This window comes from Orcinus orca, chromosome 2, assembly GCF_937001465.1.
Source record: "Orcinus orca chromosome 2, mOrcOrc1.1, whole genome shotgun sequence".
Taxonomy (NCBI): Eukaryota; Metazoa; Chordata; class Mammalia; order Artiodactyla; family Delphinidae; genus Orcinus; species Orcinus orca.
Window position 1 is genome coordinate 38,097,743 of NC_064560.1, and position 25,087 is coordinate 38,122,829.

The following is a 25,087-nucleotide window of genomic DNA, read 5'->3' on the forward strand; positions in this document are numbered from 1 at the left end:
TGACTCAGTGGCCATCATGGTCCTTGATCACCACTGACCCTGGACTGTCTGGGAGCTGAGCGGGCAGGGCTCTGACACCTGGTGCTGTTTTTACATTAATTCAGGGGCCTAATTGAAGAAAGAGCAGACTACTGGTCAGAGCATCTAGGCTGGCAGAAACGGTCAGCCTAAGGTGGCCGAACAAATGTGGGGCGGGGTGAAATCGGCCCCCACAGCGTCTCTGCACATCTCTTTCCTGGACCCTTAAAGGTCATTAGAATCTATAACACTTCCAATGCTGGTGCTCAGGCGGACGAGCAGGGAGGCAGGGGTCCTGGGGCCAATCAACGTCACCTGGAGGCTGCTGGGGAGAAGTTCTGACCCTCGTCCCCTGGTATGAGGGCTCCCAACTCAGCACTCCGCAGTTACAGAAGAAGGGTCTGCACCCTCAGCACTCCAAGAATGAGGAACGGGACAAAAGGCAGAGGAGGGGTTTGTCCCCAGCAAAGCCCATTAAAAATCCCTGGGAGATAAAAATAGAATCTGGGCAATAAAGTCAAGTCTGACCGTTTTTATCCTTTGTGCTTTGTCTAATTTCACGTGCTCCTAGGGTCCCGCATGCAGAGGTTCCACACCTGGCACTTCAGACCAGATTTCCTAGTGCAGAATGGCTGGGTCGACACCTCAGCTCCTGGGGCCCAGTGCAGACTCCGAGATATAGAGCCTGAGCTGCAGCCAACCCGGCCCTCGAGAGCTCCGCCCCCTCCCTCCCACTGACTCTCACAGGATCTCTACACAGCAGCCCAGCCCACAGCCCACGGGGTAGTGCATGCTCTCACCTCTCCATTCTCTGATCAAAATATAAAGTTTCCTTTGCTTGGGAACCAAACTCAGTCTCGATCTGTTGGCCCCAATGACACTGGGCAGGGGGACACTTGTTGGGGTCCACTCTGGAGGATCAGTAACAGAAATTGAGACTATTGTAACTTCAATGAACAGATGTGTGAGCCAAACTGTAGTTAACATAGAACAGTTTATAAGGCTCGGGTAAAATAAGATGTTTCTAACACTTCCATTTGATATTTCCATCACTTTATTATAAGCAAGTTCAGTGAAAAGGTTTGTCTTATTTGTCAGGTCAATATTAGAGAAATGAAGTGATTTCTTTCCAAGGATGTACATCTAATAATCTTGGTTAAAGCTTCAATCTTGTTTTAAATGCTTTTTCATTGAAAATGATACCTCTCTTTCAGCTCCCCCATTTCTGAGAAGTATAAAATCTTATAATTTATTATTACCAAAGGGGAAAGGTGGGAGGAGGGATAAATTAACAGTTTGGAATTAACACATACACACTGCTATATATAAAATAGATCATCAACAAGGAACTACTGTATAGCACAGGGAACTACACTCAATATTTTGCAATAACCTATAAGGGGAAATAATCGGAAAAAGAATACATATTTTTATTGACATCATCTATCAATGACAGTTAAAGTGCAACCTAAGGGAAGCCGGTGGTGAGTGCTTCTGACCCTGAAGACTTCAATCATCTAAAGTTTGGACTCTGCCTACTTCCCGAGGCCCTTAATGAACATATGTGTAGCCGTAGCTTAAAAAATTCCCCAGTTTGGGTTTTGGGGAGACACTGATTTTGAAAAAGCCCTGGTGTTCTCCTTACATGAATGGGACTCTTCCTACTGCTAAAACATGTCTGTCACATCCAGAGGATGGTATACCGTCTGATCGGGAAGAGTTTGGAAAAGTCATCTCATCTCCTCATCTCCTGGTGCTCGGGTTCACCCCTCCAGCGTCTTTACTAACAGTCTCCCCACTTGGAGATGTCAGCACTGTCAACATCCTGTTGTGTACAGTTTGGAATTTGTCCAGAGGATGAAGCGGAAGGATGAGGAACAATGAGAGACAAGTCCTAGGTGTTCAGACAGGCACATGTCACTCTAATTTCCAATCAGGAAGACGAATTGACCAAAGGCTAGGGTTGCCCATGGAAACAGTATAGGGCTTGAGGAAATCCCACTGCTTTGTGGCCAGTTCCCATAAACACAAGTTGAACAATGGAACTCAGGGGCAGTAAAATTCATGAAACTGCAGAGTTGAAAATATCTATCACTGAAAAATGTCTTGAGGAAAGTCAGAGAAAAGGATTGGTAAGCAAGGGAGAATGGCAGGAAAGGGATTTGAGGAGGTAGAAAGGACTCGCCATTAAGCACAAGAAAAGGGGCTGAACATTGCCAACATTGCAGTTGGCCAAAAAGGCTGTATGCGTTTTCTTCTGTATATATTCAAGAAAAGGGCATACACTTTTTTAGCCAACCAAACAGGTGGGCACTGGAAATCAATACTACAAAAGATATCACTTCGCATCAGTCAGAAGAGCCATCCTCATAAAGTGTAAACACCAGAAATGCAGGACAGGGCAAGGAGAAGAGGGAGCCCTGTGAGGCTTATAGTGGAAATGTATATTGCCAACGGCCATTCTGGAGAAGTGTATTGTGTTTACTAAAGCATCTAAAAAATGAGCTACAGAGCATAGGGCACTTGCACTCATGGGCGTATATCTTGGGAAAAACAAAAATCGAGAGGACACAGGCACCCCAATGTTTACTGCCTCTCTGTTTAAAAGATCCTCGACTAGGATATAACTTAAATGTCTCTGGAGGGAAAAAATGGATAGAGATGTGGTACTTATGTAGAGTGGAATATTACTCAGCCTGGAAATCAATGAAATATGGCCAGTTGTAACAACTCCGGAGGATTACGTATGATCGTTCTAAGTGACATAATTCAAAAAGAAAAAGACACATATCATAAGATATCACTTAAAGGTGGAATCCAAAATGGCTACACATGAAATAAATTACAAAACAAAAACATAGCCAAATATGTAGAAAACACACGTACGGCTGCTAAACGGGAAAGGTGGGGAGGGGTGAGGCATCATCCAGGAGGTTGAAATTAGCAAAGATACCATTCCAAATACCAAACTGATAATCAACAAGGCCTACACGGTAGCTAAAAGAACTGCACTCAGCACACTCAAGTCACCGGAAAAGAATATCTATGACTGGTAAGAATCTGAAAAAGAATTTATTGATGTCTCTCTGTACGTGAATCAAGTAGATGTACAGCAGCAAGAAACAGAGCTTTGAAAATCAGCTGTAACCAATATAGTAATAAATTGAAAAAAATAAACGACAGAGAGACAGAGAAAACCTCTTACAACTTTTCCTCAGGGACGGTGATGCAACGTGGATTGAACACATCTAGACCCACAGCAGGATGAGACATAAGGCTGGAAACTGTTTGCGCTAAGAGAAATGTGAGGTTGGGTGAGGAAATGCACACCCTTTAAAGTAATACTACCTGGTACCCATTCAATGGGTCCCAAATCTGCAGGTTCAAGGAATCTTCCTACAGCTAAAACATGCATGCAAAACCCAGAGGACTGTACACCATGTGATCGGGAGATGTGTCTAAAATGCACCTCATTTATCCTCTCCTGGTGCTCCTGTTCATCATTCCAGCCACGTTACTTAGAATCTCCCCACTTAGAGAATCAGCACATTTAAACTTCTGTTTCACACATTTTGCAAATTGTGAGGAGGATGAACGGGAAGAGGGGGAACCAATGAGAGAATAGTTGTAGGGGTTTGGACGGGCACATGTCACTCTAATTTCCCATTAAGAATAAGAATTAAAAAAGGCTCAGCCCGCCTCGCCGGAGCCAAAATAGGGCCTGAAGCAATCCTGCGGCTTTGAGGCCAGCTCACAAAAGAGCAACTTCAAAAATGGAGCTCAGGGTCACTGCAATTCACAAACCTGCAGAGTTATAAATGAAAACTAACGTCCAAAAATATGTTGAGGTAAGGCAAAGAAGAGGATCTGAATGCAAGACAGAATTGCAAGAAACAGATTTCAAGAGATAGATTGGACTCGTCTTTAAAGCACATGAAAAGCGGCAGAATTTCGACAATGATGCAGTTGGCCCAAAAGGGAGTATGCGTTTTTTCCTGAATATATCCAGGGAAAAACGCATACGAACTTTATGGGCAACCAAGCAAGCAAGCAATGCAAATGTGCACAACAAAGAAGTCTCATTTCCCACCGGTCAAAAGGGCCATCCGAAAAAGTTGTAAAAACCAGAAATGCAGGACAGGCCATGGAGAACAGGGAGCCTTTATACGCTGATGGACAGTGTGTGAGAGCTGCCGAGAGCCACTCTGGAGAAGTGTATGGTGGTTCCTAAATCATCTAAAAAACAGAGCTACAGAACATAGGGCACTTCCAATCACGGGAGTATATCTAGGGAAGTCTAAAAATCAACAAGACACAAGCACACCACAGTTTAGGACTACTCTGTTTACAAGAACCTCAACTTCAGTACACCTTAAATATCCCAGGAAAGAGAACAATGGATAAAGAAAATGTGGTACTTATGTACAATGGAATATCTCTTCACCATGAAATCAATGTAATAAGGCTAGTAGAAGGATAAAGAGTGGATTTAGGTCCGATAATACTACTTGAAATAAGTCAAACAGAAAAAGAAACATATAAGATATCACTTATAGAGGGAGGATAAATATGGCTGCACAAAAAATGAATTACAAAACAGAACAGTGTCTCACATTTAGAAAACACACTTATGTCAGCTTAAGGGGAAAGGAGAGGTGGGGTGATGCATAAAACCAGAGTTTGAAATTAGCACAGATACCGTTCAATAAACCAAATAGGTATTAGACAAGATCTACACCTTGCTCAATGAACTGACCTCAACACACCTCATACACCGCAGAGAACTATATCTGAGTAATAAGAATCTTAAAACCCATGTATTGATATATCTCCATAAGGGAATCAAGTGTGTGCAGAGTGGCACAAACACAGCAGTGAAAATGAGCTAAACCCCATTATAGAAATAAATTTTAAAACCAAAACGCAGAAACAATGAAAGAGAGAAAAATTCTTACAAAATTCGCTCAGGGGCTGTGATGCAACCTGGAATGACCACATATAAACCCACAGCTGGATAAGACATAAGGCTGGACACTTGGGGCTGAGAGGATTGGTGAGCTTTGGTGAGCAACTGCCGAAAGTTTAATGCAATACTTCATGCTACTCATTCCAAGGGTCCCAACACTCCAGGTTGAAGGGAATCTTCCTACAGCTAAACCATGCATGGGAAATCCAGCAGATGGTATACCGTATGATCGGGAAAGGTTTCTAAAACGCACCTCATTTTCCTCTCCTGGGGCTCCGGATCAACATTCCAGACACTTTACTAACAACATCCCCACATGGAGAGTCAATGCCTTTAAGTTCCGGTATCGCACAGTCTGCAGTTAGTGCGGAGGATGAATGGGAATAGGGGGAACCAGTGAGAAAATAGCTGTAGCGGTTTCAATGGCCACATGTTACTCTAATTTCACATAGGAAGAAGAATTAACCAAAGGCACAGCAAGGCGCCCCAGAAGAATAGGGCCTGAAGAAATCCTGTGGATATGAGGCAAGATCACAAAAATAAGAGTTGAAAAATGGAACTAAGGGCAGCTGCAATTCAAAAACCTGCAGAGTTATAAAGGCCAACTATTTTCCAAAAGTATATTGAGGTAAGGCTATGAAGAGGCACTGACAGCAAGGCAGATGTGCAGGAAACCTATTTCAGGAGGTAGACTGGAATTGCATAGAAAACATATGAAAAGACTCAGAACATCGACAATCATGCACTTGGCCAAAAAGGGCGTATGCGTTTTTCCCTGAATATATTCAGGAAAAAACGCATATGCACTTTCTGGCCAACCAAGCAAGCTTGCAAAGGAAATCTGCACTACAATGAAGTCTCACTGCCCCCCAGTCAAAAGGGCCATCTGAAAAAAGTGTAAAATCCAGAAAGGCAGGACAGGCCATGGAGAACTGGGAGCCTTGTTATGCTGACGGGTGCGATGTAAATTGCAAACAGCCACTCTGGAGAAGTGTATGGTGTTTCCTGATACATCTAAATAACAAAGCAACAGAGCCTAGGGCACTTCCACTTATGGTCCTATAGCTTAGGGAAATTAAAATCAAAAAGACACAGCCACCCCAAAATTTGGGACGGCTCTGTTTACAAGAAACTCATTTACGGTACAAGTTCAATATCACAGAAAGTGAAAAATGGATAAAGAAGTTGTGGTACTTACGTCCAATGCAATATCACCCAGCAATGAAATCTATGTCATCAGGCCCATAGCAGAATACTGAGTGGATTCAGGTACGATGATTGTAAGTGAAATAAATCACACAGAAAAAGAAACATCATAAGATATCACTAATACACAGAATGTAAACTTGGCTACACAGGAACTGAATTACAAAACAGAACAGGGTCTCAAATGTAGAAAACCAACTTATGCTTGCTTAAGCGGAAAGGTGAGTTGGGGTGCTGCATAAAACCAGTGACTGAAATTAGCAGATACCGTTCCATAAGCCAAATATATAACAGACAAGAGCTACTCCTTGCTCAACGAAGTGGACTCAACACTCCATATTAAATGCCTTAGAATATACCTGACTAGGAAGAATCTTAAAACCTATGGATTTATATGTCTCCGAAAGAGAATCAAGCGTGTGTACAGCGGCATAAGCACAGCAGTGATAGGATTGGTGAGGTTCGGTGAGCAAATGCAGACCCTTTGAAGTCATATTGCATGGTACCCATTCCATGGGTCTCAACTCTCCAGGTTTAAGGGATTCTTCCTTCAGCAAAAACATACATGTGGAACCCAGAGTATGATCCACCGAGTGATCGGGAAACGTGTTCAAATGTGTCTCAGTTTTCGTCCCCTGGTACTCGGGTGCAACATTCCAGATGCTTTACTAACACTCTCCCCACTTGGAGAGTCAGTGCCTTTAACCTCCTGTTTGGCCCAGTTTGCAATTTCTTCGGAAGATGAACAGGAATAAGGAGAAGCAATGGGAGACTGTCTGTAGGTGTTTGGACGGGCAAATTTAACTCTCATTTCCCACCAGGAAGACGAATGAACCAAAGGCTCCGTGTGCCGTGCTGGAACTAGATTAGGGCCTGAAGAGATCCTGCGGTTTTGCGGCCAGCTCACAAGAAATCGAGTTGAAGAAAGGAGCTGAGGGGCACTGTAATTCACAAACCTGCGGAGTTATAAATGACAGCTATCATCCAAAATTTTACTGAAGTAAGGCTGCGAAGAGGACTTGAATGCGGGGCAGAATTTCTGGAAACCGATTTCAGAAGGTACACGGGAGTCACTCTTAAAGCATAGGAAAAGAGACAGAACTTGAAAAATAAAGCACTTGGCAAAAAAGGGCATATGTGTTTTATCCAGAGCTCTCATAACTGAGGGGAGGAGATTCCCAGCAGGCTCTAACTGCCACCTGAGGGCTCACATTGCCAAGGCAACGTGAGCAAGCCAGGCAGGAGTTACCTCACAGCAGAGGTCCCACCTCACAGAAGGTTGAAAAACCCAGCCAACATCAGACTCTCACCAGAGGCCCCACATCACCAAGGGGATGGGAACCAGGCAGGAGTGTCTTCACACCAGTGGGGCCACATCATCGAAAGGTGAGGTACTCAGCACATGTGTCCTCAAACCAGAGGACCCACATCACCAAGGGCCTCGGAGTGAGGCAGGCAGGAGTAGCCTCACAACACTGGGCCCATAGAATAAGAAAGTGAGGAATCCAGCAGTTGGAACCTCCCAGCAGGCGGCCCAGAGCACCGAGGCTATGGGATCCAGGCCACAGTGAACTCACAGAAGAGGGCCCATGTCATGAAACTGAGCAACCCAGACATTGGGACCTCAGAGCAGGAGGCCCACATCCCCATGGGGATGGAAATCTGGTAGGAGTGTCCTCGCACCACTGAGAACGTATCAGAAACTTTTGGGCGACCAGCAGTTAGGGCCTGACGCCAGAGGACCCTCATCACCAAGGGAAGGAGGCTCCCAGCAGGCTCCAACTGCCACCAGAGGGCTGACGTCGCCAAGGCGATGTGTGCCAACCAGGCACGAATGACCTCACAGCAGAGGGCCCACCTCAGAGAAGTGTGATGAACCCAGTCAGGATCAGACTCGCACCAGAGGGCCCACATCACCAAATGGATTGGAACCAGGCAGGAGTGTCCTCACATGAGTAGGGCCACATCATCTAAAGATGAGGAACCGAGAACATGTGGCTTCAAACCATAGGACACCCATCACCAAGGGGCTGGGAGTGAGGCAGGCAGGAGGAGCCTCATAACAGAGGACCCAAAAATAAGAAAGGTGAGGAATCCAGCATTTGGAACCTCCCAGCAGGCGGCCCAGAGCACAGAGGCTAGGGGATCCAGGCCAGAGTGAACTAACACCAGACAGCCCACATCATGAAACTGTGAGCAACCCAGACATTGGGACCTCAGAGCAGAAGGCCCACATCCCCATGGTGATGGGAACATGACACGAGTGTCCTGGCATCACTGGGCTCACATCAGAAAACGTGGGGTGCTCAGAAGTTAGGGCCTGACGCTAGAGGGCACTCATCACCGAGGGGAGGAGGCTCCCAGCAGGCTCCAGCTGCCACCAGAGGGCCAACGTCGCCAAGGCAATGTGTGCCAGCCCGGCAGGAGTGACCTCACAGCAGAGGGCCCACCTCACAGAAAGGTGAGGAACAGAGCCAGGATCAGACTCTCACCAGAGGGCCCACATCACCAAGGGGATGGGAACCAGGCAGGAGTGTCCCCACACCAGTGGGACAACATCATCGAAAGGTGAGGATCCCAGCACATGTAGCCTCAAACCAGAGGAACCACATCACCAAGGGGTTCGGAATGAGGCTGGCAGGACCGGCCTCACAACACAGGGTCCATAGAATATAAAAGTTGAGGAATCCAGCAGTTGGAACCTCCCAGCAAGTGGCCCAGAGCACTAAGGCTATGGGATCCAGGCCGCAGTGAACTCACAGCAGAGGGCCCACATCATGAACCTGTGAGCAGCCCAGCCGTTGGGACCTCAGAACAGAAGGCCCACATCCCCACTGGGATGGGAACCTGGCAGGAGTGGCTTCGCACCACTTAGCACATATCAGAAAATGTTAGGAGCCCAGCAGTTAGGGCCTGACGCCAGGGGGCCCTCATAACTGAGGGGAGGAGACTCCCAGCAAGTTCCAACTGCCAACAGAGGGCCCACGTCTACAAGGTGGCATGCGCCAGCCAGGCAGTAGTGACCTCACAGCAGAGGGCCTATCTCACAGAAGGGTGAGGAACCGAGGCAGGATGAGACTCTCGCCAGAGGGCCCACAACACCAAGGGGATGGGAACCAGTCAGGACTGTCCTCCCACCAGTGGGGCCACATCATCGAAAGGTGAGGAACCCAGCACATGTGGCCTCATATCAGACGACATACATCACAAAGGGGATGGGAGTGAGGCAGGTAGGAGTAGCCTAAAAACAGAGGGTCCAAAGAATAAAAAAGGTGAAGAATCCAGCATTTGGAACCTCCCAGCAGGCGGCCGAGAGCACAGAAGCTATGGGATGCAGGCAGGAGTGAACTAACACCAGAGAGCCCACATCATGAAACTGTGAGCAACCCAGGCGTTGGGACCTCAGAGCAGAAAGCCCACATCCCCATGGGGATGGGAACCTGACAGGAGTGTCCTGGCATCACTGGGCTCACATCAGAAAACGTGGGGAGCCCAGAAGTTAGGGCCTGATGCTAGAGGGCCGTCATCACTGAGGGCAGGAGGCTCCCAGCATGTTCCATGTGCCAAGAGAGGGCCCACGTCACCAAGGTGATGTGTGCAAGTCAGGCAGGATTGACCTCACAGCAGAGGGCCTACCTCACAGAAGAGTGAGGAACCCAGCCAGGATAAGACTGTCACCAGAAGGCCCACATCACCAAGGGGATGGGAACCAGGCAGGAGTGTCCTCACACCAGTGGGGCCACATCATTGAAAGTTGTGGAACCCAGCACATGTGGCCTCAAACCAGAAGACCCACATCACGAAGGGGTTGCGAGTGAGGCAGGCAGGAGGAGCATCACAACACAGGACCCATAGAATACAAAAGTTGAGGAATCGAGCAGTTGGAACCTCCCAGCAGGCGGTCAAGAGCACAGAGGCTATGGGATCCAGGCCACAGTGAACTAACACCAGAGAGCCCACATCATGAAATTGTGATCAACCCAGCCGTTGGGACCTCAGAGCAGAAGGCCCACATCCCCATTGAGATGGGAACCTAAGAGGAGTGCCCGAGCATCACTGGGCTCACTAAGAAAAGTTGGGGAGCCCAGCAGTTAGGGCCTGATGTCAGAGGGCCCTCATCACAGAGGTGAGGAGGCTCCCAGCAGTGTCTAAGTGCCACCAGAGGGCTCATGTCAACAAGGCGAGGTGAGCAAGCCAGGCAAGAGTTACCTGATAGTAGAGGGCCCACCTCACAGATGGGTGAGGAACCCAGCCAGGATCAGACTCTCACCAGAGGGCCCACATCACAAAGGGGATGGGAACCAGTCAGGATTATCCTCACACCAGTGGGGCCTCATCATCTTAAGGTGAGGAACCCAGCACATGTGTCCTCAAACCAGAGGACCCACATCACCAAGGGCCTTGGAGTGAGGCAGGCAGGAGTAGCCTCACAACACAGGGCACATAATATAAAAAACGTGAGGATTCCAGCATTTAGACCTTCCAGCAGGCGGCTCAGAACACCGAGGCTATGGGATCCAGGCCACAGTGAACTCACAGCAGAGGGCCCACATCATAAAACTGTGAGCAACCCAGGCGTTGGGACCTCAGCGCAGAAGGCCCACATCCCCATGGGAATGGGAACCTGGCTGGAGTGTCCTCGCACCACTGGGCGCACATCAGAAAATGTGGGGAGCCCACCATTTAGGGCCTGACGCCAGAGGGCCGTCATCACCGAGAGGAGGAGGCACCCTGCACGCTCCAACTGCCACCAGAGGGCTCACGTCTCCAAGGTGACGTGTGCCATCCAGGCAGGAGTGACCTCACAGGAGAGGGCCTACCTCACAGAACGTTGAGGAACCCAGCCAGGATTAGACTCTCGCCAGAGGGCCCACCTCACCAAGGGGATGGGAACCAGGCAGGAGTGTCCTCACACGAGTGGGGCCACATCATTGAAAGGTGAGGAACGCAGCACATGTGGCCTCAAGCCATAGGACAGTCATCACCAAGGGGCTGGCAGTGAGGCAGGCAGGAGGAGCCTCACAACAGAGGGCACATAGAATAAAAAAGTTGAGGAATGCAGCAGTTGGAACCTCCCAGCAGGCGGCTCAGAGCACCGATGATAAGGGATCCTTGCCGGAGTGAACTCACAGCAGAGGGCCCACATCATGGTACTGTGAGCAAGCCAGCCGTTTTGACCTCAGAGCAGAAGGCCCATATCCCCATGGGGATGGGAACCTGGCAAGAGTGTCCTCACTCACTTGGCGCACATCAGAACATGTGGGGAGCCCAGCAGTTATGGCCTAAGGCAAGAGGGCCCTCATCACCGAGGGGAGGAGGATCCCAGCACACTCCAACTGCCACCAGAGGGCCCACATCGTCAAGGTGACGTGTGCCAGACAGGCATGATTGACCTCACAGCAGAGGGCCCACCTCACAGAAGGGTGAGGAACTCAGCCAGGATCAGACTCTCACCTGAGGGCCCACATCAGCAAGGGGATGGGAACCAGTCAGGACTGTCTTCCCTCCAGTGGGGCCACATCATCGAAAGGTGCGGAACCCAGCACATGTGGCCTCAAATCAGAGGACACATATCACAAAGGGAATGGGAGTGAGGCAGGCAGGAGTAGCCTAAAAACAGAGGGCCCAAAGAATAAGAAAGGTGAGGAATCCAGCAGTTGGAACCTCCCAGCAGGCGGCCGAGAGCACAGAAGCTATGGGATGCAGGCAGGAGTGAACTAACAGCAGAGAGCCCACATCATGAAACTGTGAGCAACCCAGGCGTTGGGACCTCAGAGCAGAAGGCCCACATCCCAATGGGGATGTGAACCTGGCTGGAGTGTCCTCGCACCACTGGGCGCACATCACAAAATGTGGGGAGCCCAGCAGTTAGGGCCTGACGCCAGAGGGCCCTCATCACCGAGGGGAGGAGGCTCCCAGCAGGCTCCAAGTGCCACCAGAGGGCTCATGTCCACAAGGCGAGGTGAGCAAGCCAGGCAGGAGTGACCTCACAGCAGACGGCCCACCTCACAGATGGGTGAGGAACCCAGCCAGGATCAGACGCTCAACAGAGGGCCCACATCACCAAGGGGATGTGAACCAGGCAGGAGTCTCCTAAGACCATTGGTCCCACATCATCGAAAGGTGAGGAACCCAGCACATGTGGCCTCAAACCAGACGACACACATCACGAAGGGCCTGGGAGTGAGGCAGGCAGGAGGATCCTCACAACAGAGGGCCCAAAAAATTAAAAAAATGAGGAATCCAGCAGTTGGAACCTCCCAGCAGGCGGCCAAGAGCACAGAGGCTATGGGATCCAGGCCTCTGTGAACTAACACCAGAGAGCCCACATCATGAAAATGTGAACAACCCAGCCGTTGGGACCTCAGAGCAGAAGGCCCACATCCCCATGGAGATGGGATCCTAAGAGGAGTGCCAAAGCATCACTGGGCTCACTAAGAAAAGTTGGTGAGCCCAGCAGTTAGGGCCTGACCCAAGAGGGCCCTCATCACCGGGGGGAGGAGATTCCCAGCACGCTCCAACTGCCACCACACGGCTGACTTCACCAAGGCAATGTGTGCCAGCCATGCAGGAGTGACCTATCAGCAGAGGGTCTCCCCTCTGCTGATAGGAACACAGCCAGGAACAGACTCTCACCAGGGGGTCCACATAACCACGTGGATGAGAACCAGGCAGGAGTGTCCTCACACTAGTGGGGCCACATCATCGAAAGGTGAGGAACCCAGCAAAGGTGGCCACAAACCAGAGGACCCACATCACCAAGGGGTTGAGAGTGAGGTAGGTGTCTGGACGGGCATATTTAACACTCATTTCCCACCAGGAAGAGGAATTAACCAAAGGCTCAGCGTGCCCTGCCAGAAGCAGATTAGGGCCTGAAGCAGTCTTGTGGGTTTGCGGCCAGCTCACAAGGAAGCGAGTTGAAGAAAGGAGCTCAGGGACCCTGTAATTCACAAACCTGCAGAGTTATAAATGACAGCTATCGTCCAAAAATATATTGAAGTAAGGCTGCGAAGAGGACTTGAAAGCGGGGCAGAATTGCAGGAAACCGATTTCAGGAGGTAGACTGGATTTGCATTTAAAGCATAGGAAAAGAGGCAGAACATCGACAATGATGCACTTGGCAAAAAAGGGCGTATGAGTTTGTTCCTGAATATATTCAGGAAAAAACACATACGCCCTTTTTGGCAAACCAAGCAAGCTTGCAATGGAAATCCGAACTACTATGAAGTGTCACTTCCCCCCGGTCTAAAGGGCCATCTGAGAAAAGTGTAAAATCCAGAAAGGCAAGACAGGCCATGGGGAAAAAGGAGCCTTGTTATGCTGATGGGCGGGATGTAAATTGCCAACAGCCACTCTGGAGAAGTGTATGGTGTTTCCTGATACATCTGAAAAACAAAGCAACAGAGTCTAGGGCATTTCCACTTATGGTCCTATAGCTTAGGGAAATTAAAATCAAAAAGACACAGCCACCCCAAAATTTGGGACAGCTCTGTTTACAGGAACCTCTTCTACGGTACAAGATAAATATCCCAGAGAACAAATAATTGATAAAGAAGTTGCTGTACTTACGTACAACAGAATACCACTCAGCAATGAAATCTGTGTCACCAGGCCTGTACCAGCATAATGAGTGGATTGAGCCACGATGATTCTAAGTGAAATAAGTCACACAGAAAAAGAAACATCATAAGGTATCACTAATGCACGGAATGTAAACTTGGCTACACATGAACTGAATTACAAAACAGAACAGGGTCTCAAGTTTAGAAAACCAACTTATGCTTGCTTAAGGCGAAAGGTGAGTTGGGGTGCTGCATAAAACCAGAGTTTGAAATTAGCACAGATACCGTTCCATAAGCCAAATATGTAATAGACAAGACCTACCCCTTGCTCAACGAAATGGACTCAACAATGAGGTATCACCTCACACCTGTTAGAATGGGCATCATCTGAAAATCTACAAACAACAAATGCTGGAAAGGGTGTGGAGAAAAGGAAGCCTCTTCCACTATTGTTGGGAATATAAATTGATACAGTCACTATGGAGAACAATATGGAGTTTCTTAAGAAACTAATAATAGAATTACCATATGATACAGCAATCCCAGTACTGGACATATACCCAGACAGAACCATAAGTCAAAAAGAGACATTCACCGCAATGTTCATTGCATCACTATTTACAATATCGAGGTAATGGAAGCAACCTAAATGCCCACAGACAGACGAATGCATAAAGATGTGGTACATATATAAAATGGAATATTACTAAGCCATGAAAGGAATGAAATTGGGTCATTTGTAGAGACGTCGATGGATCTAGAGACTGTCATACAGAGTGAAGTAAGTCAGAAAGAGAAAAACAAATCTTGTATATTCATGCATATATGTGGAACCTAGAAAAACTGTACAGATTAACCATTTTGCAAGGCATAAATAGAGCCACAGATGTAGACAACAATCGTATGGACAACAAGGGGGGAAAGCTCTTGGGGGGGTGGTGGTGGGAGGAGTTGAGAGATTGGGATTGGCATGTAAACATTTATATGTATAAAATAGATAACCAATAAGAACCTGCTGTATAAAAATATAAAATAAAATTCAAAATTAAAAAGAAATAAAATTTAAAAAATAAAACAGAAAAAACAATTATTCCCTTCACATACATGTATTTATATGAATAAATTATTTCCATGCTTATATCTGTAAATACAAAAAAGAGGAATAAAATCTACCTTGAACCAAAAACGAAAAAGAGAAAAAAAAAAACAGAACCCACCAGTTACTCAGAGGAAAACCGTATCAGGGCACTTGCTCCAGTTGTAAACAATTCTGAAGTTGGTCAGTGGTGGGGAATCGTCTCCCATTCAGCCAGCAGCCCCCACACAGCAAGCGTCCTCATTGCAAAGCTGGGGCACCGTGCCGAGGCATCTGTGAGTAAACGTGAGCTGAGCCCCAGGCCAGTTGCTGCTGAACTGTTCCCACCCTTCCCAGGTAAAACACCTGAATATATACAAGGACTTGAAAGCCTAGAGGAAGGGCCATGGAGCCACACGAGTGACAGCATGCCAGCTGACTTGGTGCCTGCAGGCCAGCCAGGATGGTCCTGGCCCTGGGTGCTCTTCTGGAAGATTTCCATTTCCCTGCCTGAGATACCCGTCCTGTCCCTGCCCCCACTGCTTTTTTCCTTCCTCACCTCTGCCCAGGGAGAAATTCCAGCAGCAGGTATGGGTGACACATCCTCTTCTTTAGCAGGTGGCAGCCTGGCAACTGCTGCAGAAAGTCCAGCAGAGCCCCACTCACACTGGGCCACCCACAAAGCCGTGGCCTCTCACTCCCTCCCACCAGCCCAGCCCCGAGACTGCTGACAGGGCAGAGAAAATGGCGTCAGGCACAGCTGCAGGGGCTCTTGCTGCCTGGAGTGGTATTTATATTGATCTCAACCCAGGCACACCTGGGGAGGGCTGGCCGGCACGGTAAGGCTGCCCAGGTCAGCCAATCATCACCCCTCAGGGGCTCACAGTTGCAGAATATGGAACTTGCTGAACCGGCCAGGTCCAAGGAATAAGTGTGGGCTCCTGAGAGTCAGGATAGACAAGGGGCTGCAGCTTTGGCTTGTTTTCTAATCATTTTATCTGGCCCATGAGTGGGAGACAACTTCAAGAAAACCCTCTCCTAATGAGAGGAACCCAGGAGTCAGGGAGAGGAGGGGGTGGGTGGTGGTTGGAGACAGAGGCCTGGTGCCCTGGGTGCAGTGGAAGTCTCTGGAAGACCAGGTGGAGGGAGGCCACACAGAGTGATGCCCAGGGTCACAGACCTGTCGGAGCGGCTGTTTGTTAGTTCAAGTCCTGCTCTGAGGTGCTCTGTGTCAGCTCTGAGCGACAGGTGAGCTGGGGGTGCTCTTCAATGAGGGCTATGTGCACGGTTCCTGTGTGCCCAGCCCTGCCACGGTACCTGCGAGGGTAGCTCTGTATCCTGGGAGGGACCTGACCATGAGAGCCCCGTGGGCTGGTTTGGGGGTGGGGTACCTGCCCAGGAGAGCTCCATATCCTGGGATTGGCCTGACCACGAGAGCCCCATGGGCTGCTGGGGACCTGGTAAAAGATGTCAGGACAGTCAGTGAAGCCACCGAGGATATACCTCCAGTTGCTCCTGATTCCTACACCCTGCTGGTCATTCTACCAACCACCAGGACATGGTATTCTGTATTAGTCTTCAATGATGCCTTCTTTTGTATTCCATTAGTCCCAGAGTCACAAGAAATTTTGGCTTGTGAGTGGCAGGACTCAACATACAACTAAAACAATACTTCCGGGCCGTCTTGCCCCAAGGGTTCAAAAATTCCCACACCATCTTTGGGGAAAGCTTAGCTAAAGACCGAAAAGTTCTACCTCTGGAAAAGGAAACCCTCCTTCAATATGCAGATGACATTCTGATCGCCAGCCCTACTAAGGAGGCCTCTGAACTACCAAGCCAATAAAGGATAGAAGTTGTCCAAGAAAAAGCTCAAATATCACAGACTGCGGTGACCTGCCTGGGCTTCATTCTCACACAAGGTCAGAGAAGCCCATCCCAGGAAAGGGAAGAAACCATTTGCAGCCTTACCCCTTTCTAAAACTAGAAGACAGCTTAGGGGTTCCTGGGGAGGCCAGGGTTTGCTGCTTCTGGATCCCTAACTACAGTCTACTAGCTGGGCCTCTATATGAAACACTGAAAGGAAAAGATGATGATCCTTTTGAACAGAATCCAGAAGTGGCCTTTCAAGAATGGAAAGAGCAGTCAATTCAGACCCTTGCCCTGGAACTCCCTAATTGAGCTAAACCCTTTGACCTTTACATTCCCGGTGAAAGGTGAATCGCCATTGGAGAATTAGTGCAAAAACTGGGACCACTTGAAATGGAACAACGCAAGAATGCCATCCAGGTAGGATAAACTACAGTCACCAAGGGGCTTGGCCCACTGCCACATCTGGCCAAGATACTGGCGGTATCTAAAAACCTGGAAATCAGCAGCCCAAAAGGCCACCTCCCTCCTAAGGGAAAAGGACCCCACGTGGTGATCCTAATCACCAACCATGCCCTGAAGTTGCAGGGTTCGCTCCGTGGGCACACCGACCTCGAGTGAGGAGGCCCTCCAACTCCAACATCCAGAGAGATAACCGGGGGCAACAGGGCACCATGACGACTCGTGTGAACATCACTTGACCTGGAGTTTCTCTCATAAAACAACAATAGTGTGTCCCGAAGGAGTAGACTACTGCTTGCAGGACTTACTGCACCCGGAGGGGAGCTAATAATCTTGGCGGGGGAACCGTATATCACACTGTCACCATAGAAAAGCCTACAGACACCGTGATGATGGTGGCCAATAAGACTGGCTGGACTCCTGTTTACTTCAAAAGGCTGTTGACTCAGTGGCCATCATGGTCCTTGATCACCACTGACCCTGGACTGTCTGGGAGCTGAGCGGGCAGGGCTCTGACACCTGGTGCTGTTTTTACATTAATTCAGGGGCCTAATTGAAGAAAGAGCAGACTACTGGTCAGAGCATCTAGGCTGGCAGAAACGGTCAGCCTAAGGTGGCCGAACAAATGTGGGGCGGGGTGAAATCGGCCCCCACAGCGTCTCTGCACATCTCTTTCCTGGACCCTTAAAGGTCATTAGAATCTATAACACTTCCAATGCTGGTGCTCAGGCGGACGAGCAGGGAGGCAGGGGTCCTGGGGCCAATCAACGTCACCTGGAGGCTGCTGGGGAGAAGTTCTGACCCTCGTCCCCTGGTATGAGGGCTCCCAACTCAGCACTCCGCAGTTACAGAAGAAGGGTCTGCACCCTCAGCACTCCAAGAATGAGGAACGGGACAAAAGGCAGAGGAGGGGTTTGTCCCCAGCAAAGCCCATTAAAAATCCCTGGGAGATAAAAATAGAATCTGGGCAATAAAGTCAAGTCTGACCGTTTTTATCCTTTGTGCTTTGTCTAATTTCACGTGCTCCTAGGGTCCCGCATGCAGAGGTTCCACACCTGGCACTTCAGACCAGATTTCCTAGTGCAGAATGGCTGGGTCGACACCTCAGCTCCTGGGGCCCAGTGCAGACTCCGAGATATAGAGCCTGAGCTGCAGCCAACCCGGCCCTCGAGAGCTCCGCCCCCTCCCTCCCACTGACTCTCACAGGATCTCTACACAGCAGCCCAGCCCACAGCCCACGGGGTAGTGCATGCTCTCACCTCTCCATTCTCTGATCAAAATATAAAGTTTCCTTTGCTTGGGAACCAAACTCAGTCTCGATCTGTTGGCCCCAATGACACTGGGCAGGGGGACACTTGTTGGGGTCCACTCTGGAGGATCAGTAACAGAAATTGAGACTATTGTAACTTCAATGAACAGATGTGTGAGCCAAACTGTAGTTAACATAGAACAGTTTATAAGGCTCGGGTAAAATAAGATGTTTCTAACACTTCCATTTGATATTTCCATCACTTTATTATAAGCAAGTTCAGTGAAAAGGTTTGTCTTATTTGTCAGGTCAATATTAGAGAAATGAAGTGATTTCTTTCCAAGGATGTACATCTAATAATCTTGGTTAAAGCTTCAATCTTGTTTTAAATGCTTTTTCATTGAAAATGATACCTCTCTTTCAGCTCCCCCATTTCTGAGAAGTATAAAATCTTATAATTTATTATTACCAAAGGGGAAAGGTGGGAGGAGGGATAAATTAACAGTTTGGAATTAACACATACACACTGCTATATATAAAATAGATCATCAACAAGGAACTACTGTATAGCACAGGGAACTACACTCAATATTTTGCAATAACCTATAAGGGGAAATAATCGGAAAAAGAATACATATTTTTATTGACATCATCTATCAATGACAGTTAAAGTGCAACCTAAGGGAAGCCGGTGGTGAGTGCTTCTGACCCTGAAGACTTCAATCATCTAAAGTTTGGACTCTGCCTACTTCCCGAGGCCCTTAATGAACATATGTGTAGCCGTAGCTTAAAAAATTCCCCAGTTTGGGTTTTGGGGAGACACTGATTTTGAAAAAGCCCTGGTGTTCTCCTTACATGAATGGGACTCTTCCTACTGCTAAAACATGTCTGTCACATCCAGAGGATGGTATACCGTCTGATCGGGAAGAGTTTGGAAAAGTCATCTCATCTCCTCATCTCCTGGTGCTCGGGTTCACCCCTCCAGCGTCTTTACTAACAGTCTCCCCACTTGGAGATGTCAGCACTGTCAACATCCTGTTGTGTACAGTTTGGAATTTGTCCAGAGGATGAAGCGGAAGGATGAGGAACAATGAGAGACAAGTCCTAGGTGTTCAGACAGGCACATGTCACTCTAATTTCCAATCAGGAAGACGAATTGACCAAAGGCTAGGGTTGCCCATGGAAACAGTATAGGGCTTGAGGAAATCCCACTGCTTTGTGGCCAGTTCCCATAAACACAAGTTGAACAATGGAACTCAGGGGCAGTAAAATTCATGAAACTGCAGAGTTGAAAATATCTATCACTGAAAAATGTCTTGAGGAAAGTCAGAGAAAAGGATTGGTAAGCAAGGGAGAATGGCAGGAAAGGGATTTGAGGAGGTAGAAAGGACTCGCCATTAAGCACAAGAAAAGGGGCTGAACATTGCCAACATTGCAGTTGGCCAAAAAGGCTGTATGCGTTTTCTTCTGTATATATTCAAGAAAAGGGCATACACTTTTTTAGCCAACCAAACAGGTGGGCACTGGAAATCAATACTACAAAAGATATCACTTCGCATCAGTCAGAAGAGCCATCCTCATAAAGTGTAAACACCAGAAATGCAGGACAGGGCAAGGAGAAGAGGGAGCCCTGTGAGGCTTATAGTGGAAATGTATATTGCCAACGGCCATTCTGGAGAAGTGTATTGTGTTTACTAAAGCATCTAAAAAATGAGCTACAGAGCATAGGGCACTTGCACTCATGGGCGTATATCTTGGGAAAAACAAAAATCGAGAGGACACAGGCACCCCAATGTTTACTGCCTCTCTGTTTAAAAGATCCTCGACTAGGATATAACTTAAATGTCTCTGGAGGGAAAAAATGGATAGAGATGTGGTACTTATGTAGAGTGGAATATTACTCAGCCTGGAAATCAATGAAATATGGCCAGTTGTAACAACTCCGGAGGATTACGTATGATCGTTCTAAGTGACATAATTCAAAAAGAAAAAGACACATATCATAAGATATCACTTAAAGGTGGAATCCAAAATGGCTACACATGAAATAAATTACAAAACAAAAACATAGCCAAATATGTAGAAAACACACGTACGGCTGCTAAACGGGAAAGGTGGGGAGGGGTGAGGCATCATCCAGGAGGTTGAAATTAGCAAAGATACCATTCCAAATACCAAACTGATAATCAACAAGGCCTACACGGTAGCTAAAAGAACGGCACTCAGCACACTCAAGTCACCGGAAAAGAATATCTATGACTGGTAAGAATCTGAAAAAGAATTTATTGATGTCTCTCTGTACGTGAATCAAGTAGATGTACAGCAGCAAGAAACAGAGCTTTGAAAATCAGCTGTAACCAATATAGTAATAAATTGAAAAAAATAAACGACAGAGAGACAGAGAAAACCTCTTACAACTTTTCCTCAGGGACGGTGATGCAACGTGGATTGAACACATCTAGACCCACAGCAGGATGAGACATAAGGCTGGAAACTGTTTGCGCTAAGAGAAATGTGAGGTTGGGTGAGGAAATGCACACCCTTTAAAGTAATACTACCTGGTACCCATTCAATGGGTCCCAAATCTGCAGGTTCAAGGAATCTTCCTACAGCTAAAACATGCATGCAAAACCCAGAGGACTGTACACCATGTGATCGGGAGATGTGTCTAAAATGCACCTCATTTATCCTCTCCTGGTGCTCCTGTTCATCATTCCAGCCACATTACTTAGAATCTCCCCACTTAGAGAATCAGCACATTTAAACTTCTGTTTCACACATTTTGCAAATTGTGAGGAGGATGAACGGGAAGAGGGGGAACCAATGAGAGAATAGTTGTAGGGGTTTGGACGGGCACATGTCACTCTAATTTCCCATTAAGAATAAGAATTAAAAAAGGCTCAGCCCGCCTCGCCGGAGCCAAAATAGGGCCTGAAGCAATCCTGCGGCTTTGAGGCCAGCTCACAAAAGAGCAACTTCAAAAATGGAGCTCAGGGTCACTGCAATTCACAAACCTGCAGAGTTATAAATGAAAACTAACGTCCAAAAATATGTTGAGGTAAGGCAAAGAAGAGGATCTGAATGCAAGACAGAATTGCAAGAAACAGATTTCAAGAGATAGATTGGACTCGTCTTTAAAGCACATGAAAAGCGGCAGAATTTCGACAATGATGCAGTTGGCCCAAAAGGGAGTATGCGTTTTTTCCTGAATATATCCAGGAAAAAACGCATACGAACTTTATGGGCAACCAAGCAAGCAAGCAATGCAAATGTGCACAACAAATAAGTCTCATTTCCCACCGGTCAAAAGGGCCATCCGAAAAAGTTGTAAAAACCAGAAATGCAGGACAGGCCATGGAGAACAGGGAGCCTTTATACGCTGATGGACAGTGTGTGAGAGCTGCCGAGAGCCACTCTGGAGAAGTGTATGGTGGTTCCTAAATCATCTAAAAAACAGAGCTACAGAACATAGGGCACTTCCAATCACGGGAGTATATCTAGGGAAGTCTAAAAATCAACAAGACACAAGCACACCACAGTTTAGGACTACTCTGTTTACAAGAACCTCAACTTCAGTACACCTTAAATATCCCAGGAAAGAGAACAATGGATAAAGAAAATGTGGTACTTATGTACAATGGAATATCTCTTCACCATGAAATCAATGTAATAAGGCTAGTAGAAGGATAAAGAGTGGATTTAGGTCCGATAATACTACTTGAAATAAGTCAAACAGAAAAAGAAACATATAAGATATCACTTATAGAGGGAGGATAAATATGGCTGCACAAAAAATGAATTACAAAACAGAACAGTGTCTCACATTTAGAAAACACACTTATGTCAGCTTAAGGGGAAAGGAGAGGTGGGGTGATGCATAAAACCAGAGTTTGAAATTAGCACAGATACCGTTCAATAAACCAAATAGGTATTAGACAAGATCTACACCTTGCTCAATGAACTGACCTCAACACACCTCATACACCGCAGAGAACTATATCTGAGTAATAAGAATCTTAAAACCCATGTATTGATATATCTCCATAAGGGAATCAAGTGTGTGCAGAGTGGCACAAACACAGCAGTGAAAATGAGCTAAACCCCATTATAGAAATAAATTTTAAAACCAAAACGCAGAAACAATGAAAGAGAGAAAAATTCTTACAAAATTCGCTCAGGGGCTGTGATGCAACCTGGAATGACCACATATAAACCCACAGCTGGATAAGACATAAGGCTGGACACTTGGGGCTGAGAGGATTGGTGAGCTTTGGTGAGCAACTGCCGAAAGTTTAATGCAATACTTCATGCTACTCATTCCAAGGGTCCCAACACTCCAGGTTGAAGGGAATCTTCCTACAGCTAAACCATGCATGGGAAATCCAGCAGATGGTATACCGTATGATCGGGAAAGGTTTCTAAAACGCACCTCATTTTCCTCTCCTGGGGCTCCGGATCAACATTCCAGACACTTTACTAACAACATCCCCACATGGAGAGTCAATGCCTTTAAGTTCCGGTATCGCACAGTCTGCAGTTAGTGCGGAGGATGAATGGGAATAGGGGGAACCAGTGAGAAAATAGCTGTAGCGGTTTCAATGGCCACATGTTACTCTAATTTCACATAGGAAGAAGAATTAACCAAAGGCACAGCAAGGCGCCCCAGAAGAATAGGGCCTGAAGAAATCCTGTGGATATGAGGCAAGATCACAAAAATAAGAGTTGAAAAATGGAACTAAGGGCAGCTGCAATTCAAAAACCTGCAGAGTTATAAAGGCCAACTATTTTCCAAAAGTATATTGAGGTAAGGCTATGAAGAGGCACTGACAGCAAGGCAGATGTGCAGGAAACCTATTTCAGGAGGTAGACTGGAATTGCATAGAAAACATATGAAAAGACTCAGAACATCGACAATCATGCACTTGGCCAAAAAGGGCGTATGCGTTTTTCCCTGAATATATTCAGGAAAAAACGCATATGCACTTTCTGGCCAACCAAGCAAGCTTGCAAAGGAAATCTGCACTACAATGAAGTCTCACTGCCCCCCAGTCAAAAGGGCCATCTGAAAAAAGTGTAAAATCCAGAAAGGCAGGACAGGCCATGGAGAACTGGGAGCCTTGTTATGCTGACGGGTGCGATGTAAATTGCAAACAGCCACTCTGGAGAAGTGTATGGTGTTTCCTGATACATCTAAATAACAAAGCAACAGAGCCTAGGGCACTTCCACTTATGGTCCTATAGCTTAGGGAAATTAAAATCAAAAAGACACAGCCACCCCAAAATTTGGGACAGCTCTGTTTACAAGAAACTCATTTACGGTACAAGTTCAATATCGCAGAAAGTGAAAAATGGATAAAGAAGTTGTGGTACTTACGTCCAATGCAATATCACCCAGCAATGAAATCTATGTCATCAGGCCCATAGCAGAATACTGAGTGGATTCAGGTACGATGATTGTAAGTGAAATAAATCACACAGAAAAAGAAACATCATAAGATATCACTAATACACAGAATGTAAACTTGGCTACACAGGAACTGAATTACAAAACAGAACAGGGTCTCAAATGTAGAAAACCAACTTATGCTTGCTTAAGCGGAAAGGTGAGTTGGGGTGCTGCATAAAACCAGTGACTGAAATTAGCAGATACCGTTCCATAAGCCAAATATATAACAGACAAGAGCTACTCCTTGCTCAACGAAGTGGACTCAACACTCCATATTAAATGCCTTAGAATATACCTGACTAGTAAGAATCTTAAAACCTATGGATTTATATGTCTCCGAAAGAGAATCAAGCGTGTGTACAGCGGCATAAGCACAGCAGTGATAGGATTGGTGAGGTTCGGTGAGCAAATGCAGACCCTTTGAAGTCATATTGCATGGTACCCATTCCATGGGTCTCAACTCTCCAGGTTTAAGGGATTCTTCCTTCAGCAAAAACATACATGTGGAACCCAGAGTATGATCCACCGAGTGATCGGGAAATGTGTTCAAATGTGTCTCAGTTTTCGTCCCCTGGTACTCGGGTGCAACATTCCAGATGCTTTACTAACACTCTCCCCACTTGGAGAGTCAGTGCCTTTAACCTCCTGTTTGGCCCAGTTTGCAATTTCTTCGGAAGATGAACAGGAATAAGGAGAAGCAATGGGAGACTGTCTGTAGGTGTTTGGACGGGCAAATTTAACTCTCATTTCCCACCGGGAAGACGAATGAACCAAAGGCTCCGTGTGCCGTGCTGGAACTAGATTAGGGCCTGAAGAGATCCTGTGGTTTTGCGGCCAGCTCACAAGAAATCGAGTTGAAGAAAGGAGCTGAGGGGCACTGTAATTCACAAACCTGCGGAGTTATAAATGACAGCTATCATCCAAAATTTTACTGAAGTAAGGCTGCGAAGAGGACTTGAATGCGGGGCAGAATTTCTGGAAACCGATTTCAGAAGGTACACGGGAGTCACTCTTAAAGCATAGGAAAAGAGACAGAACTTGAAAAATAAAGCACTTGGCAAAAAAGGGCATATGTGTTTTATCCAGAGCTCTCATAACTGAGGGGAGGAGATTCCCAGCAGGCTCTAACTGCCACCTGAGGGCTCACATTGCCAAGGCAACGTGAGCAAGCCAGGCAGGAGTTACCTCACAGCAGAGGTCCCACCTCACAGAAGGTTGAAAAACCCAGCCAACATCA